Raw genomic sequence first — 7,500 nt, forward strand, 5'->3', positions numbered from 1 at the left:
TGGTCTGTCCCCCCAGAGTCCTTCCTGTCTCTACTGTAAATACTTCCTTAGATCTCGTGTTGAGCTCCTCACATACCTCTTGATCGTTTCTTGTGAGTTCTCCACCTTCTTTCCTCAGCCTTATCACCTGGTCCTTGACTGTTGTCTTCCTCCTAATGTGGCTATACAGCAGTTTCGGGTCAGATTTGACTTTCGATGCTATGTCGTTTTCATACTGTCGCTGGGCCTCCCTCCTTATCTGTGCATACTCGTTTCTGGCTCTTCTACTAATCTCCTTGTTTTCCTGGGTCCTATGCCTCCTGTACCTTTTCCATTCTCTGTTGCACTTAGTTTTTGCCTCCCTACACCTTCGGGTAAACCAAGGACTCGTTTTGGTCTTCCTATTATTTCTGTTTCCCTTGGGAACAAAACTTTCCTCTGCCTCCTTGCACTTTGTTGCCACATATTCCATCATCTCGTTTACTGATTTTCCTACCATTTCTCTGTCCCACTGAACCTCTTGCAGGAAGTTTCTCATACCTGTGTAGTCCCCACTTTTATAGTTTGGCCTGTCCCCTTCAGTTCCTGTTACCTTCTCCACTTGTAACTCTACTATATAATCAAAACTCAGAACCACGTGATCGCTAGCTCCAAGGGGCCTCTCGTAAGTGATGTCCTCAATGTCTGAACTGCTCAGGGTGAACACAAGATCCAGTCTTGCTGGCTCATCCTCCCCTCTCTCTCTGGTTGTGTCCCTGACATGTTGATGCATGAGGTTTTCAAGTACCACATCCATCATCTTGGCTCTCCATGTTTCGGGACCCCCATGTGGCTCCAGGTTTTCCCAGTCGATCTCCCTGTGGTTGAAATCGCCCATTACCAGTAACTTTGCTCTGCTCGAGTGAGCTCTTCTTGCCACCTCAGCCAGTGTGTCCACCATCACCCTGTTGTTTTCTTCGTATTCCTCTCTTGGCCTCCTGCAGTTCTGTGGTGGGTTATACATCACTCCAATGACTACTTTATGCTCTCCGGACTGAATTGTACCTACAATGAAGTCTCTTTCTCCAATCATGTCCATGCCTTCCATTTCCTCAAATCCCCATCGGTGTTTTATGAGCAGTGCAACCCCTCCTCCCCCTCTACTCCTTCTATCTTTCCTCAGGATCTGATATCCTGTTGGGAAGATTGTGTCTGTTATTGTCTCAGCGAGTTTTGTTTCTGTGACTGCTATGATGTCTGGGGATTTTTCACTGATTCTTTCGTTCCACTCCTCATGTTTATTCGTTATTCCATCCGCGTTTGTGTACCAAACTTTCAGTTTCTTTTCTATCATTGTGGTCATGCAAGAATATTGGGGTTGGGGGAGCGAGAGCTTTGGTGGGGGCCTATGTGGGGCTGTGGTGTAGGTGGGGTTTGTGATGATGGGGGTGGGGTCAGAATGCCCATAAGGGACAGCTGTTGGGGTGAGGTTTGTGATATGGGGGTTGGTGGCAGAGGGAACAGTGAGTGGGTTGTAGTATAGGTTGCTCAGTTGCGTTGGGAATGTCGTGGTTGGAGTCTTTTGGTGGGAGATTCCTGAAGCTATTTATGAATTTTTTTCTCTACCACTCTCGGCTATTCCACAGTAGTTTCACCGTGAAGGATATCACTCGTTTCACTACCAGTGTAGTATGTCATTCTTATTATTAAGTCTGAAGGATATCATATACTTCACTTCGTTAAATCTAACTCTTTTGGATATCACAGCCTTAACCAAAACTGCAGGATATCACTCTTTTCACTAACTTTTTAGGATGTTGCATTCTTTAACAACTGCATAGGATATCAAACTTTCAAATATGTATAACTTGACATCCTTCACACACTCTTTAGGATATTACTTTTTTCACTCTCTTAAAGGATATGATTCTCTTCACTAACTCTTTAGAATTTCATGCTCTTCACTAACACAGTAGGATAACACACTCTTCAATGCCTCTCCAGGATATCACTGTTTTCATTAACTCTGTAGGATATCACTATTTTCAATGCCTCTTTAGGATATGACTCCCGTCACTAACTTGGCAGGATATCACACTCATCACTAATGATGCAGGATAACACACTCATCACTAATGATGCAGGATAACACACTCCTCACTAATGATGCAGTATAACACACTCGTCACTAATGATGCAGTATAACACACTCGTCACTAATGATGCAGTATAACACACTCGTCACTAATAATGCAGTATAACACACTCGTCACTAATGATGCAGTATAACACACTCGTCACTAATGATGCAGTATAACACACTCGTCACTAATAATACAGTATAACACACTCGTCACTAATAATGCAGTATAACACACTCATCACTAATAATGCAGTATAACACACTCATCACTAATAATGCAGTATAACACACTCGTCACTAATGATGCAGTATAACACACTCGTCACTAATGATGCAGTATAACACACTCGTCACTAATGATACAGTATAACACACTCCTCACTAATGATGCAGGATATCATCAATCTCACCCTTCTTACTTAATGAATTACTTTGTATCAACATTAATTATGCAGTTCATGTATCACACTTATTTCATCGGAATATTTACTTAAGAATTAATATCTTATCACCCTGGGAAGACTCTTATCCAGACTGTGAGATTTGTGTTTGTGATCCAGCTGTTCTCCGGATCAAACTCATAGACTTGATAAATATTCCCTTTATAATTCTCATGGTGTTTTAATTACTGCTGTTATTATTATTTTTTATTAATAAGTATAGTAAGAATAATAATTTTATTTATAATATTATTATTGTTATTATTTTCTTAAACTGTAAAGAAGTACTTAATCTTTAAGAGAATCACAAAGGGCATTAATAGAGATTATATTTGTATTAATGTGATTTTGTTGAAGAGAAAAACAGCACTAAAGTCTTCGTTCATGTGCCTTGAGACGTCTTCTTGTCACGTTCGATAAAAGTTACTTACCTTTTTAAGATTTATTTTATGTATATTTATTGTCTACTTTTCTCTGTCCATTGATATATACCAGTAAAACTTGAATTTTTCTCTTGTCTTTTTATTCTTTATGGGTGACTCATTTTCACCTGTTTATCACTTTATGCTTTCACTTATTGACCACCTTACAACTTCACCTGAAGAACACTTCACATTTTCACTTGTAAAGTGTGTTACTCCTTCACCCGTGGAGTAATCTACACCTTCACTTGTAGTACAACTCTGTCGCCGGTAATTCACTGAGCCCGTCCATCTATTTTCCACCTTCACTTGTACTGTTCCATAAATTTTCACTTAAAGTGGCTATTTCACTTTCATTGCTGTCCACCAGCTCTTTATTCCAGGCGGTTTTAAAGCGTCCCATTGTGTGTTATGTTCATAAACAAATTCAATCGTCGAGGTTCAGACCAGAGCTTTGGTAAGACGAGGAAGGGAGAAGGATGGGCAAGGATGGAAATATGGGAAAGGGTTGGGAGGGTGGAAGGGAAGGTTGGGCTTTTAAAGGTAAGTGACCTAATCACTTTGGCCACTTACCTTTGAATGCATTAGATTCATAAGACAGGTATGCTTCCTGTCCGTCAGTTGCACAGTTATATCAGCTGTATACCGGCATGCCACTGAATTGGAAGGATGTATACTCTTAGCAATTACCTCTTTTTTTTTGTGCAAGAGGTCGGTCGTAAGGCTGCTGCAGCAGGTGGTAGTTGCAGGTTATTTGATGGAGAGTGGGTGCTAACTCGCAATTGGTTGGTTAAACAGTTTCTGAGGTGGTGTCCTGCCATAGGATGTTTGCAGATGTTACAGGGTTAGTTTAAGGTGTAGATTGATAGAAGTAGGTCTCCCAAAAGTGGGGTGCATTTATCCTTGTTGTTGGACGTAGAATGGTTCTGGTGGTATCCATTCTTTTATTTCTTCGAGGAGGTCACTCAGTATCCTTGGTCGAGGGAAGTTCTGCTTGTGGATGAAACGTCAGACTCTTTGTTGGAGGGTCCTTCCTTGAGTTCTCTGGGGAGGTGTGCTGATGATGTAGTTGGTGGTGTTCAGTGGTTGGGAGGGTTTTGTGTGTCAGGTACATAGAGTTCCTGCATGTCATACAGTTGTCTCTTCTTTAGTTTGTCTAGCCTGACATTAATCGCTCCGATTCTCTGTTGTATGTGCAGGTCTTCCATCCTGACTCAGTCCCTGAGTCTGGTGCCAGTGATAAAGCGGAAGGCTTTGTTCTGAACTCTTTGGAGCTGTAGCATGTTGGTCTTCGTTGTTAGAGACATGGGAAGGGGCTTCTTTGAATCGGAATAGTTGACTGGAGCGGCCTTTGCTAGATTCATTTTTTTGGTGCCATAAGATGTGGAGTGAAGCAATCTGTCGATCTCGTACCCCAGGATCTTGTTTGGATTGCTGATGGCAATACGTGAACCTTTGATGGAGATACTCCCTCTGTCCTCTATCGTTGATGCGAAACAGCCGATGGTGCTGATTAGGACTTTATCAGGGATAGTTGTGATTCTCCATTTTTTTCTCCCAGTTAGCTGTCCTTCTTAGTTCGTCGTTCATTTTCTCAATTGTTCTCCTATGCTTGTCTGCACCAGATATGGGGGTGGATGAAACTACATGCATAACATCGTCTGCAAATTGTATGATGGTATCACTGGATTCAGGTTGTGGGAGGTCATTTACATATATATTGAAGAGTATGGGGTTGAGGCATGAGCCCTGTGGTACTCCAGCTGTTGGTGTGAAGGGTGCTGCTGCCTTAGCATGGAAGTAGGGAATGATGCGCCTACCTATTACGAAGTTGTGCATGAGCCTGAGAAAGGTCCAATTGTGGTCTGGGAGGTCTGCAAGTTTCAAGATGAGTCCATCGTGCCACAGGCTGTCGAAGGTTTTGTGTACATCCCAAGTTGCAATTAGGGCCAGGTTCCCTTGCTTCCTCAGACTGTCCACCGCATCAAAGATTATATTTATAGCATGTTGTGTGCCGCGGTGGAACCTGAAGCCGAACTGCTTTTCGGTGAATAGGTGGTTGAATTCCAGGTAGTAGTTCAGTCTATTTGAGATGATTTTTTCTCGAAGACTTTGCCCGTGACTTCGAGCAGGGAGATAGGCCTGTAGTTCTCTGGGTTCCGGTTGTCCTTGTTGGGTTTTGCAATGAAAATCATAATTGCTGTTTTAAATGCCACTAGGAAGTGTCCCGATGCCAAGGCGGCGTTAAAGACATTCACCAGAGACATGTTGCAGTTATGGGGAAGGTACTTTAATTGTTTTGCTGTTATGCCTGATGGGCCAGATGCAGTATTTCTCATTCGGCCAATGACTTGGGTCATCTTCCTGAGGGTAATTGGTCTAGTGAGAGGGTATTCGTTTTCGAGAGAAGTGCCAACTGATGGTATAGGGTGGAAGTCTTCCAGGTTTTCGTCCCGCCATGGGTTGACCCACTGGTAGTGGTTGTTGTTAAATCTTCTACTGTCGTTGTGTGAGAGAATGTTTTCCCATATTTCTCCCATCAACATAGCTTGATCTTGTTTGTCCTCGAGCACATTGTTAATTTTTCATTAATATGCATGAGTATATTACCCTCACACAAGATATTACGTTTAGGAACGTATTTATTTTATCCTTACCATTTGTCAAAGACTGCTGTAGTATGAGTCTGCCTGTAATTTTATGTGTGTGTGTGTGTGTGTGTGTATACTTAACTGTACTTACCTAATTGTGGTTGCAAGGGTTGATTCATAGCTCCTGGCCCCGCCTCTTGTCACTACTTGGTCCACTCTCTCCCAGCTCCAAGAATTTTATCATACCTTTTCTTAAAACTATGTATGGACCTTGCCGCCACTACGTCACTCTCTAGACTGTTCCATTTCCTGACACCACTATGACTGAAGGGGTATTTCCTAATATCCCTGTGACTCATTTGAGTTTTCAAATTCCATTTGTAACCTCCTGCAGCTCTGTCAGATCTCGGAAACATTGTCTCTCTCCACCATGTCAGTGCCACTCAGTATTTTATATGCTGTTATCAAGTCACCCGTATTCCTTTTGTCTTTCAGTGTTGTCAGGTTGAGTTCCCGTAACGTTTTCTCGTAGGGCAAACCCCCTCACCTTCGGGACAAGTCTTGTTGCAAACCTTTGCACTTTCTCTAATTTCTTGACGTGTTTAACAAGGTGTGGGTTTCATATTAGTGCAGTATTCTCTAATATGAGCCTGATGTACACGGTGTACGTGTTGTGAATGAGTCTTTACTTAGATGTCGTAACGCTATTCTCAGGTTTGCTAGGCGCTCGTATGCTGCAGCAGTTACTTTGTTGATGTGCACCTCAGGAGATATACTCGATATGATGCTCACAACAAGATTATTTTCGTTGAGTGAATTTTTCAGCTTTTACCCTTTTAGGCTGAACTCCGTCTGCGGTCTCCTTTGTCTTCCCTATCTTCATAACATTGCACTTGCTGGGGTTAAACTCAAGGAGCCATTTGTTGGACGAGGCTTGCAGAATATCCAGATTCCTTTGTAGGCTTACCTCATCCTCGACCTTGTAAATTCTTCTCATTATTTTCACGTCGTCTGCAGACAGGGACACCCCTGAATCTATCCCTTCAGTCATGTCAATCACATATACAAAAAACGGCACCGGATCTAGGATTGATACTTTTGGAACCCCACACGACACATTCACCCAACCTGACACCTCGTCTCGGACCGACACACTTTGTTTCCTTCCTGTCAGATATTTCCTGATCCATTGCAGTACTTTCCCTCCAATTCCTACCTGTTGGTCTAGTTTTTCAACCAGTCTCTTGTGTGGTACTGTGTCAAAAGCCTTGTTACAGTCGAAGGAGATGCAGTCTATCTGTCTCTCTCTCTCTCCCTTCTTACATCTGTTACTGTGTCATAGAACACTAATAGGTTCGTGATGCAGGATTTCTCTTCCATGAAGCCGTCCTGTTTGTCTTGTGTTAGTCCATTGCGTTCTAAGTAAGCCACCGCTCTTTGCCTGACAATTTTCTCCATAACTTTAAATACATGTCAGCGACATTGGTCTGTAATTTAATGCACCCTGTCTTCCTCGTTTCTTAAAAATCTGGACTACATTTGTTGTCTTCCACATATCAAGCAGTTGCCCTGCTTAGAAATATTTATTGAAGATTGTTGTTAGTGGTACACACAGTGCATCTGCTTCCTCTCTCAAGACACAAGTAGAGATATTATGTGGGCCCATCGCCTTCGAGGTATCTAGTTCCCGTAGCTGTTTCTTCACCTTCTCCTCCTCGGTTGTGTGCAGTCTGTCCAGCACGTGTATGTGTGTTTGTTTTTATATGAGTGCAGAACTTGCATGGATACTTTTTCGTGTGTTTTGGGTGTTTTGTTTGTGTTTGTATGTGTGAGTATGTATGTGTATGTATCATATGCGTGGTATAAACCTTGGTAATAAATACCGACAAGTTGGTTTAGAAAGACACGTAAGCAAACACTATAACATATTTATTAGAAAACGTTTC

The sequence above is a fragment of the Cherax quadricarinatus genome, chromosome 12, assembly GCF_038502225.1.
Source record: "Cherax quadricarinatus isolate ZL_2023a chromosome 12, ASM3850222v1, whole genome shotgun sequence".
Classification (NCBI taxonomy): domain Eukaryota; kingdom Metazoa; phylum Arthropoda; class Malacostraca; order Decapoda; family Parastacidae; genus Cherax; species Cherax quadricarinatus.